Genomic DNA, 13,317 nt, shown 5'->3' on the forward strand with positions numbered 1-13,317 from the left:
TGTCTTTTTGTAATTCACAATGACATTGTGGTCAGTGGTGGATTCTTGGTAAAATTTCTAGATAAGAGAAAATACAAATTAAACTGTATAATTCTGATAGTGAGGATTATAACACAATGGTAATCATCGGAATTTAGAGAAAAAAAAAACACTATAAAGTAATAAAAATGAATTGTGTTTTTATCATGTTCACAGTTAAAATGTAAGGCTTCCAATATTCTTGCTGTTGATTATCTACCTGATCTGGATGGCAAGACACTCCTCTACAGTTGTCAGATGCCTATGACAGAAAATATAGAAAAATCAGGCATGCACTGTGTTAAAGTGTCTTACCTCCCGGCTTACCCTCATAGGACCACAGAGTGCTACAGATGCTGTAAGAGAACACTGTAGTCAGTAGTTTTATTCGGTTGTGGATACTTGGTGCAATAATAGAGTCTATTGGTGTGATGGTGGCAAGCCTATTATTGTGGTGACCAACCACTTTCTGGATGAATTTCTTACTCACTGTACATTAAGCAAGTCAAGTCTTGTCATTAACCCTGGAAGAATTTCTATGGTGAGAATAGCCAGAGGTCCTAATGAGTAAGTTGCTGTTATTGTCTACTACATCAACATGATGTGATTGTAAAATTTCCTTCTGAATATTTATTCTGCTATGCACAGGTGAGGGCTGTTGACATCTTTAGTCAGAGAAGCTTAATTTTGTTGTGATCAGCAGTGATGACAGAGACTCAGAATTGGTCAATGTAATAAGAATATGTAATGACTGAATGTAGAACCATGAATGGAACACTGATATCATCCCTTCCAAGGGTCAAGGGGCATTGTAGACGAAAAGACAGGGAAAAAGGATGGGCAAGAGGAGGGACAGAAAGTAGTGTGGAATTTTATTTGTAAGCATGGTTAGGCTGTTGCTGTCTTGAACTCAAAGCAGTTGTGATCTGCACAAGCCAGCGCACCCTGTCATGGAAAGGGTGCGGTGGGCTTATGAGCCTTTACTTCATCCTGAGGATTTATGAGAGTTAAGGGTTAGTCGGGGGTTGGGAGAAGAATACCTGCCTCAATCATGAATCTACTGGTAAGATGACAATGCTTCTACAAATAACTGTAACAAAACACATGGCATCACAAATGCACACAGAGGCATAGTTTTAGTGGGTGATAGTTCCTAAGAAAAGGGGACTTGCAAGACTTTGTGTGGCTGTCAAGGGTTACAAGAATGACCATGATGGGAATATAGTATGCATATATACGAACACATCATTATGAAACCCATTATTTTGTGTAGTGGATATTTATAATATTTTAGAAAATTAAAAATGAAAGAAGTAATTAAAAAGACACAGAGACAAAGTTCTGCAGCTAATGTTATGTGCTACTTTCCAAAAGTCAGCCAATCAGAAATGACTCACTCACTGACACATCCCTCCCAACCAACCCACATCAGTATCACCAAACAAACTCTTTCTAAAATTGCATGGATCACTTAAGCTCTTCAACATTCACAAATGCTAGGGTGAAGCCTTATCCTGAATATCTGTAAGATTAGTAACATCTTCTCTTGGGACTGGCATCTCTTTCAGGTTAATAGAAACATATTCTGCTCCATTTTTTTATTGCAGCTGTTTGAGTGGCAGTTTCATCACATTTGATGGGCCTTTGTCATTGGCAAAGGCTAGGTTGGAGACTGAAAGACAGCGTTAAAAATCTCCTGTTCAAGGAACTTCATAAACAAGCAGATAATTCCAATGTAAACAGTATATTTGGAACCGCCTCCCTCTTGTGTGGTACAGGCTCCTGTCAAGATATGAATGACAGCAAAGTAGTATGGAGAACTAATGCTCCCACAGGCACTTGCTTCCAGTTAGAAAATGGACAAAAATTGAAGTGGGTATCTTTAGTATGCTTCCTCTAAATTTGAAACTCATAAAAAACACTGGACTTTGCATGGGCCATAATCATTTAAAAGGCACAAAGAGGTGAAGAATATGGCATGAAAAATACACAGAGGACTTCTAAACAATATTGGTCCTATAGCAGGGTCTAGAGATTATCAATCCAACAGCAAATGCAAAGAAGGTTACTCATAATGTTAGGGTTTCAATTCATGATTTCACTCACTTATTCTGTGAAAACAGTACCTCAATTACAGCCACATAAGTTTTTATGGTGTCAATATATAATAGTTAATGGAGCAATGGTTTGGACGGATGTCTTCCAAGGTTGAAGGCTTAGATGCTAACATGACACTATTGCATAAGAAGGAATATATGAAGGTAGGACAAATAGAAGGTACTTCTCACTGGGAACATTTTCCTGAGAGATCACAAAATGTACTCTGTGCCTCATCCTCCTGAACCTCAAAATTAGTGTTTTCATGCTCTCTACTATTCATGCCCTACTTTTACCAGCTGGTATACAGAGGTGTACTGAGCACAGGTGTAAAATAAATGGTTCCAGACCACAGCTTCCCAAACCCATGAGACAAATGACACTATTCTCTTTATAACTGTAAGAAGTTCACTAATACAGCAGGAATGCAATCCAGCACCTGCTTTTCTCCATGGTCTCCTTCCTGAATCCTGTTCTCATATGCAAAATTCATTCATTTAAATAACCAAACAGTTTCATTTAATACACTAGTAGTTCTACAGTCAAGAATCATACACACACAACACACACACACACATACAAACACACACACACACACACACACACACACACACCATATGAAGTTAAAATTCAAGGTTCATATCATCTGTGTTCTCTATGAGACATGTCCTTGTCTTCCAAAAGATACTCTGGCGTAACAAGCATAAAATACATAGTCCTATTCCTAAAAGAAGTCCCAGAGAAGAAAGAAGAAATAGAAGATATGATTTTCAAGCAGGCTGAAGAACCCAGATAGACAAATCTTATTAATCTTAATACTTAAGGATATTTTTCAACTCCCCATCCTGTGCTGGACAGATTTTTGTTCAATTGTGGTAAGCTAGGGTTCTCTGAGGAGAAGGATCCAAAACTAAATAACTGAAATGACTGGACAACTGACTGATTAGCTTGCCTATGGGAAATTTTTTTGACTGATAATTGATGTGGGCCCAACCCCCATTATAGTAGACTGGATAGGAGATTGCGGTTATATAAAAATGTAGACTGAGCAAGCCAGTAAGCAGCACTCCTCCATGGCCTCTACATTAGTTCCTGCTGTTATTATCCTGGATGGTGAACTACATACTATGACTGAAGTAGAAGCTTTCTTCTCACTGTTGATTTCGGTCTTTGTATGGTATAGCAGCAACAGAGACCCTACCTTACTCCATAAAATTGGAATCATCACCTTCATACATCTTTGTATTGGCTCAGTGGGGTGGCTTTTCCCCCACAGCTCCCAGCCTTCTTAAACTAAGGAATGAAACCCTATGTAACCGAGGAAGACACCAGCTTGCTTCCTGACATCAGAATTAGTGCTCTTTCATTTCCTTATAAGTTGCCTTCACTTAAAGGAAGACAAGTATTTATACACAAAATTTTCTAAGATCCCACCCTAATACTCCCCCAGGTCTGTTGAATTTCTTTGCTGTGCTTCCTTGCTTAAAGACTTTATTTCATATGAACAGTGTTCTCTAGCTACATTAATTCTGTCTTCATTCCACACTTCTATGGAGATGGCTATTTACAAAAATGAGTTATACACCATACCTTACAGGAAATGGTTACCCAGCCACATACGTATTTTTGTTGTTGTGGTTTGGACATTTTATTTTCCGGATAGGTTGATTATTCTCCAAGTCAAGTTATTGTTTCCTTTTTTGAATAATAGTCAATTCAATGTATCCCTTTTCGCATTTTACAGTTAAGTCTAAGAAGAAGCAAACCCATTATGCCAACACTTTGCTTCTTAGTAATTTTCTCAGGTAAATTTCAACTCTGCTGAATCTACCTTCCACAAAACATTGGAATACAATCGAGTCACATTCTTTATAGTAATGTTAGCTTTCCTCCAATTCTTTGAAATTTCTTCCTTTTTCTGTCTGAGTTCTTACTGGAAAGTCCAGAAACACAATGCTACCAAGGCTGAGATCATTGTGATGCATCTGTTATTTGATATGACAAAATGTTTCCTTTTGTCCTTGTATCCTTGTCAAACTACCTATAATATCTGCACTTCTCACAGAATTCCCTTTCTAAAACCTAGATTGTTTTTTTCTTACCTTTCTACTCCTACATATTTATTCAATTGTCATGGCGATGTACATCAAAACACCTCAAGTTTTATTATCCAGTTTACACTACCATACTGAAATATGGCCGTGTGGTTGAAGAAGGATATGTTTATTTTCTCCTAGTTCTGTAGAGTAGATTTGAGAACCACGTTTCTGTCCAACTATGTGTCTGGTAGCGGCTGTGTCCCCGTGTTGCAGATAGCTGTCTTCTTATGTCGCCCTTGAATGATGGTTTTGAGTGTGTGTGCAGAAGTGGGGAAGCACATGTTCTGTAGTATTTTCTTTTCTTATGATGTCATGGCCAGTCTCTATTAACTGCGTTTAATCTCCACTCCTTAGTAACTCCATATACACACATAAAGTTCCTGATAATATTCTAACACATTAAACTTGAAGAATGCAAACTTTAGTTCATAGAATTCTGAGTACCTTCTACTTCATGCTTGCTGTAACTAATTCAGCTGTTACATACTACTGAACAAGTACATTTTGTATGCATGTTTTCATTTATTTTGAATTTTATTATGAATTTTGTTATTATGAATTTTGTTATATTTATGAAACAAATGAGCCTTTGAACTTATTCTATGCCAAGGCTTTATTTCCCAAGCTGCAGGACAAACAAATACATACCCCTGGTCTCATAAGATAAAGTAAAGGAACAAAAAATAGAAATAGTTCATTTTGATATGAGGTAGAATAAAGAGCTCTGTATGTTTATCTAACATATAAATGCTTCCTACTATCTGTGGCTGCAAGGTATGCAAGTGTTGAAAAAATAGAGAAGTCCATTGAACCCAATTTTTATAATTCTCATTCACACATTCAAAGAGCTACTTTTCAGGCTGAAGTGTCCAACAAACACTGCCTATACAGTCCTCCGCAACATCCCTGATCCACATTTTTAAAGGTTTATTTGGCTCTTTCCCCTTTGAGTTTTATTATTTTGAAATACATTTATGCATTTGTGTGGAAACATGTTGTTTTGCTTTTTAAACTAAAATTTCATCCTTGCCGTTCCTCCTCCCAACCTTGTTTTGCTCTCTCAAAATCTTAGGTTCTATTTTTTGGTGTGTGTGTGTGTGCGTGTGTGTGTGTGTGTGTGTGTGCGTGTGTGTGTGTGTGTGTGTGTGCGTGTGTGTGTGCGTGTGTGTGTGTGTGTGTGTGCACGCGCGCGTGCGCATGTGTGTGTGTGTGTGCGTGTGTGTGTGTGTGTGTGTGTGTGTGATGTGTGGTTAGTAGAGTATATGGAAGTCTGCTTAATGTATATATAAATAAAACTGATCAATCTGTATAATGTTGCTAGGTATATAACTCTGGACAGATTGCTTGTCATTTGATAACCATTTTGGTGATTTTCCCTGGGGAAGACTATTTTTGCATGTGCTGGTCCAATAATCTCTATTTGTCACAGCTCTCTAGAGACACATAATTGATAGAACAGAATGGGGAGATGATGGTAGATAGATGGACAGATAGAGATAGATAGATAAATGATAGCTAGGTAGCTAGACAGCACACAGATAGATAAATAATTATTGGTTTTATTAGAGGACTGGCAGGCTGTGGTTCAGCTAGTTCAACAATGACTTTCTTCCATCAGATAGTCTAAGAAACAGTAGTTGTTCAGTCCATGAGCCTGTATGTCTCAGCGTGTCTTCAGTGTACATTAGAATTCCTAAGAAGAAGGTCCTAATACCAGTGAATCAATAGTGATGACAAACAGGCCAAGATCTGTTTCTCAAAGAGAAAATAATTATCTGCAGAGTATGACAACACCTTGCTCCAAAATTTCATGGGTTTACCTATAGGGGTCACATAGGCTCCCAGTGTCTTCTCTGTCGCCCAGTGACTGCTCAACCATTATATCTGTTGTAACATATGGCACACATTGTGCAGCAGCCTACACCACACCATGGGTTGTAGATCCTCCTCCTGTTCCAGGCCCCACTGAAAGCTTTCTTTGTCAGTTGGTGTGTGGGTTGCTGTAACACACCCAACTAATGAATTTTCTGTGTCCCGAATCCAATAGGCCCACTAAACACTGTGGTTCTTTTTTGATGGTGGGAGATGCTGGGTGTGGAAATTTTGACATTTAAGTATATCTGTCTTAGATAGGATTTCTATTGATGTGACAAGACACTGTCAACAAAACAGCTTGAGGACAAAAGGGTTTATTTGGCTTATAGTTCTGCAGCATTGTCCATCATCAAAGGAAGCCATGGCAGGAAGCAAAATAGAGCAGGAACCTGGAGGCAGGAGCTGATGCAGAGTCCATGGAAGGGTACTGCTTACTGATTTGCTTTCCATGGCTTGTTCAGACTGCTTTCTTTTATGGACCCCAGGACTACCAGTCCAGGCAGGGCTGGGCTCCCCCATGTCTATCACAAATTTTAAACATGTCTTATAGATAGATCTTACCGAGGCATTTTCTCAATTAAGGTTTCCTCCTTTCATGTAAATCTACCTTGTGTCAAATTGACATAAAGTAGCCCTCACAACAAGGATTTCTTGTAGCATTGTTATGGCAACAACACCTCATGAAATAGCCAATAAATAAATGTAAACATTCAATGTCTTCAGAGAAGTCTAAATCAAAAGTTCCTTGAGATTTCATTTTACCCAAACTGAATGGTTGCCATCAAAAAACAAACGAATTTTAATAAGGACATTGGTAGGTATGTGAACAAGGGCAGTCACTTCAGAAACCAATATGGAACTTTCCAAGAAAACAGAACCCATAAAATAGTACTGAGTAATTGAGATATTTCTCCTCTAAGTTTAAACCTCAAGAGCAAAAGTTATAAACTAGTCTATTCCCTCCAACCAAGGCCAGATTTCTGGCATATTTATCAGTAAGCAAAGGGTTAAGCATAATGTCATTCATACTTCAGCTCTGTCCTGAGGGCTTGTGCTTAGTTTTATATGTATAGTTTTCTGTTCTTTTGTAAAGAATTGGGGAAATGATTCTGCTTCAGTCCCAGTGGACATTGTATTCAACCCCACTTGTCATTCTGATTTCCAGACAATCCTTTATTTCTCCATAATGCTACTGGCAGTCTCCATCACTCATATTTATGTCATTGTTACCTTAATAGCCAAATATCTTCCTTTCTCTTATCCTATAAGCAAATATTTCCCTCATATTCATAGTCCCAATCCAATAATAGAATTTGCACAATCATTTCCAATTCTTCTTTCTTAAAATAAGAAGTGACCCTTCCATCTACACTTGATGGTCTGAAGTTTTTCAGTTCTCCCTCAATCATCAGTTTTTTTCCCCTGAGCTGAATTTTCCCTTCAGTGTCAATCTTTTATGTATATATTCAAAAATATTGACCATTGAGTTCTGGACTATTACAACAGCTTGACATGCCTGAAAAAAATCCAACACTCTCAGATTTCCTATTCATGCCTGACTAGCATCCTTTTATATACAGACATTTCCCACTTAAACATTTAGTAACTGAGAGAAAATGTCACTTTCTGCTTTAGTTCAGCCCCCACAATCATTGTCTGAGGCTTATTCATAACATCATGAGTAAGCTACTTCTATTCTTCATGCCTTTTTGTCATTCCTCCATTCCTCCCCCTTTATTTCTGTATTTCTACTGAAAACAGCATCTCTCTCTCTCTCTCTCTCTCTCTCTCTCTCTATATATATATATATATATATATATATATATATATATATATATGTATGCTACTCTAGTAGGGTTTTTGTTTTGTTTTGTTTTTTCCCTACAGCATACTCTTCTTAAGGCTTTGTGGTTTGTTTCCTGCATCTCTTTGGTCATGATAGCAAAAGCCAGTCATATGCCCAAGAATACACTGTGTCAGATAACCAGCTTTATAAGAGCCAGTGTTCCTAATGTGGGGAGTAAAACTCCAGTGAAAGTGATGTCTGTTACACTTTAATCAGTAAGCATACAGAGAACTTGTTGTATACAATATATAATCATTTTTTATTTGAAGAAATATAAAACACTCAGAGTATACACAAAAGTCAGATATAGTAAGGGGAGATTTGTGGAAGTGATTAATATTTCAGCTGAGATTTTATATAATAGCAAGAACTTGGTTATCTTACTAACCTATTCAAATTATTGAAGACATAATATAATCGAAAATCAAATTTGAGACCATAGATGAAGCCTTGCAAATGTGGTTTTTGCAAGGGTGTCTGTTCTGGTAGAATGTGTCAGTGATGGTGTTAATTTCCTACATTTATTTTGAAAAAAAAAGAAAGAAAAGTGTCTTTCATCCAACATAGGCTAATCATATGCTTGCTTTGAAATTTGAATTTGAAAAAGAATTTTTAAGCGTGGGAGAAAAACTTATCTCTCATTCATTATAGTATGTCTACTGACATAAACTGTTTAATTGATGTTGTTTTCTCTAATACAGAGAAAATTTTATGGTTATATTTCTTTAAATTTCTGCTTCATGTCAGCTCTTATTTTAAATTTTCCCTTCCAGCCAGGTAGTGGTTGTGCACGCCTTTAATGCCAGCATTCAGTAGGCAGAGACAGGTGGATCTCTGTGATTTTAAAGGCAGCCTAGTTTACATAATGAGTTCCAGGCTACACAGAGAAACCCTGTCTCAAAAAAACAAAAATAAATAAATAAATAAATAAATAAATAAATAAACTTCTTCCAGTCCAGGCCAATTCAAATGTGCATATTGGAAGATCTCTAACTAATTATCAATATGTATATATATGCGTACACACATATGAAAGGAAAGATAGGTTATTGAACTAAACAAATAGAAATAAAACACCTGTTAAATATGATAAAATGGTAGCATAGAAGATATATTTAATATACTTTAAGATGTGTCACTGAAGTACAATTAATATAAAATGCTTAACTTCAAAATCTACATGGCAAAATTCATATTTAAAAAACAGACTTTTGGACTCAGGAAAACAGAATACAGAAATAATAAGGAATTACAATGCAGTCTAGGTAGGAGTTAAATTTAGGAGAGAAGCTTGAGGAGAAAGCTGATGCATTCCAGAAGAACTTAGATGGTCAAGCTGACAGATCGGCTTCTGATATTAGTGGAAGAGAGAAGTCTCTTTACAATGATTGACTCATGGCTTCCTCAAAACACCTAAAAGCCAAATATGGCTTTTACAGAAGAGTTTCATAAGTGCACTGTTTGAAATTGATGCTTGAAAATGCTATTCAATAATGAATAAAGGGTAATGGTTGATAATTCAGTTCAGATAGATGGCATATTGGGAGTTAGGCATTAAGTTTGCTGACTAATCGTTGCTTTCATGGCATTCATTAAACAATACCCAGTGGGCACTTCCTATTTGTATCTGAGACATGGGAAACAGTTTTGTAAGTAATACCCAGCCCCAAATTTCACACCAAATCTATTTAGCAAGACTTGTTTATGCAGTTCAATTAGCATGTGTACTTATATAGGAAGAAGGCCTAGAGTTCATCTCCTTCACTGTAGGGGGAAAAACAACCACTGCCACCACCACAAATAACACACACACACACACACACACACACACACACACACACACACAGATAGAGAGAGAGAGAGAAACTAGACACCCACACATAAACACACACAAGCACTAAAGTAGAGGATAAAACATAAGAAATGACAATTAAAACCAAACCTCTTCAAATAGCTAGCTCTTTAACAGTGTTAATTTTATATAATATTGAGGCCCCAAGGTACTCTCCCCATGTTTTGAAAAACAAACGGTGTGCATGTCTCCTGAGAAGTACTCCCTACTCATCTTTCTTGATTGCTCCTTTACCAAAGTTATTCACTATCAATATAATTGTCAAGACCAGTAGCTATGCATTATATTTATTTGTTTTCTTATATACTTCCAATTTCAAAAACAATCAACAAGATCTCTTATACATTGAAAATTTCTCTTTAGATTGATTTTATTATGTCATTTTGTAATCCCATAACTCTTTGCGTTTATGTTACTATAATATTAGACTGCATTTCATCTAGAATTTGAGTGTATAACGAAGATTGATATGTGTGCATTTTGCTCTTTTAATGTCTGTCATTATTCTTAGTGGTTTTACTATTGTTATTAGGTTGCTATATTTAAATTTAATGAAGCATTTATTCTCAATCAAGGAGATCATTGAGATAATACAATTCTCTAAGTCTGTGGCATGAAGTCAGAGTAATAAACTTTATTTGGTGTGAGATGAGAAATGATTGATTATCTTGTCTGTCTATTAATATTCTTTTTTTCATCTTGTATGCAATTTACAAGTGAAGCAAATAATAAAAGGTATTTCATACTACCCATGAACTTTTCTCTTAACTTTAGCGAATAAACGTTAAAGAACCAACTCCCTGGACAAGTTCAGCCTAGATACTTTTTACAATAATTTGGTTCTGAAAGCATATGGTCAAGTACGTTTCTGTCGAGAAATTTTCTTTATGAAATATGTAAAACTTGTTTAAAACGTAGTAAAATCACTTCAACATAGTGTGTGTGTGTCTGTGTGTGTGTGTGTGTCTGTGTGTGTGTGTGTCTGTGTGTGTGTGTCTGTGTGTGTGTGTGTCTGTGTGTGTGTTTGTCTGTGTGTGTGTGTGTCTGTGTGTGTGTGTGTCTGTGTGTGTGTCTCTGTGTGTATGTGTATAGCTTAATATGGCCTGGGTTTTGAAATGTTTGTTTTGTTAAAAGAAGTCCAAATATAGGAGCTGTGGAGACAGTTCAGTGGGCAAGAGAGTTTTCTCCAGTAGTTTGAAGACAGGAGTGTCTGTTCCTAAAACCATGTAGAATGCCGTGTTTGGAACACATTACTATATTAGGTGGAGATGGAAGGATTACTAGAGCAGACTGGCTACCAGCAAAACTCCAGGTTGAAAATAAATTCTGTTTTATAGAATAAATGAGTCTGTACTAGACCAGGACACTGGGCATCCTCCTTTTTGCCCCAACCCCCAGCATGTGTGCACCCATCATATGCATGAGCAAATCACGCTCACTCATACTCCATTATACCAATTCATATAGCCTATTATTAATGTCCATGCCAATGTTTAAAGCTAAGATCTTCACATGAAGAACACATGAAGTATGTCTCTCTGAAACTGTGTCACCTCACTCAATAACACATCTCAGTACTATCCACTTTTCTGTAAGTTTCATAATTCCATTTTTGAATCCCTGAGGAAAATCACATTGTGTATATAAGCCACATTTTTATTATCCTTTGCCTTGTTTATGTATATCCAGACTGGTTCCAGATTCTTGCAGTTGTGAATAGTATAGAAATAAATAAGTACATACAAATATCTCTGTGGTAGCATACAGTGTCCCTGGTATATAAGTTAGTAATGGTGTACTTAGATCATACAGTACTTCTTTGCCTAATGTTTTGAGGAACTTACTACAGCCATTATAATAAACTGTGTAAAGCTGAAAATAGCTCTTCTAAAATTTAGAACAAGACAAAATGTTACTATGTCCACTTGTTCAATAGTGTGCTCTATATCTTACACAGAAAATTGACAAGGAAAATATAGAGAAGCATTGAAAATAGTAAAGAAACAACGAAATTGTCTATATTTGCAAGTAACATAATCCTAGTAAAAATATCATAAACTATATCGTAAAATTATTAGACTTAACATATATTAATAATGAAGTTGCAGTTCACATCAGTGTACACAATTCAGTTGCTTTTATATGCCTCAGTAATGACATTGCTTAGGAATATAATATTAACACGTAGATATTTATCCTGAAGATATGTCTCCTTACTTGCTGGAATAGCTCCTGGAGTCCCCAATGCCTCTCTCCACCTCCTTCTATCCTCCTTGATAAATAAATGTTAATAAAACTACTTATAAGTGTTTCTTTGTGAGTATGACCCCTATACTCCAGCCATGTTAAACAAACAATCATATAAACCCAAATGCAATTTCCTACCATGTTATGAAGAAAGCTTTATTGGAAACTAGACACCAAGTTTTGTCATGTGTTGCTCTGGGAGTTTTGCATTGAGGCACCAAAACCGAATAGTTGACACAGATAAAATATGGCCCATAACATTAAAATAGTAGTTATCCCTTCACATGAAAGTGTTATCTACAAGGGGTGAATTGTTTTGGATCCCTCAAATGGGCCAATTTTTATTTCTTCAGAATATGACAAATTTGTATGGGATACAATTTTGAAATGAACAGAAAATCATGCTGAGAGAAGGCTAGAAGATTGTGGGTTATTTTTGAGCAACTATTCTCTACCCATATGAATAGAAAATTAAAGTAAAATCCTAAAAGTAATGGAATAGTATCAGAAACCAAAAGAGTACTTCTTTAATCTTTTTAAATTCAAATTATTTTTAAATAAGAAAATTTGTAATTACAATTAACACAGGATAACCAGTGATGATGATTTTACAATAATTCAAAATTAAGTATTAACTTTCCTGAAATATTTGTCAAAATGTAATTTAGGTAAATGGCAAGTTGAATCACGGATACATGTTAATTAACTCATTTTAGCAAAACATTTAAGAATAAAAAGGAGATGATATTTAAGTATTAACGATATTATCACAGTATCTTTAGCCAGGAAAATATTATACTCATAATTTCCATTCAGTGCTCTATATTTGAAATAGTAAAACCCCCAGTGGCCTTAGAAAAATAGCTAAGTTGAGCATAGATTTTTATTTTACAATCATCTTATGATATCCACTATATTATTAAATTACTAAAATATGGACTAGCATCAAAACATGAGACTCAGTGTGGTTCCTGGTAAAAGCTTGGGTGAACTTCTGTGAATTTCATCTGGGTTAAGCCTGTGTGATTCCCAGGTAGAATATAACATTTTAACGCATATGTAATAAGCATTCATTATGTGGAAGATTTTGTGTCCTATTGTACTTGTTATTACCATTGTTGAAAACAGTCCCAAGCAGAAGAGTAAACTTTATGAGGAAAAGCAGGTGGAAGGATCCTAAGAACCAGAGTTAATGTATGACTCCAAGAAAATAGTATCTTCCAGGCACAATAGGGCTGCTGCACATATGAACTTACAGAGAGTGTAATAGCATGTTTAGGGCC

The sequence above is a fragment of the Phodopus roborovskii genome, unplaced genomic scaffold, assembly GCF_943737965.1.
Source record: "Phodopus roborovskii unplaced genomic scaffold, PHOROB, whole genome shotgun sequence".
Lineage (NCBI taxonomy): Eukaryota > Metazoa > Chordata > Mammalia > Rodentia > Cricetidae > Phodopus > Phodopus roborovskii.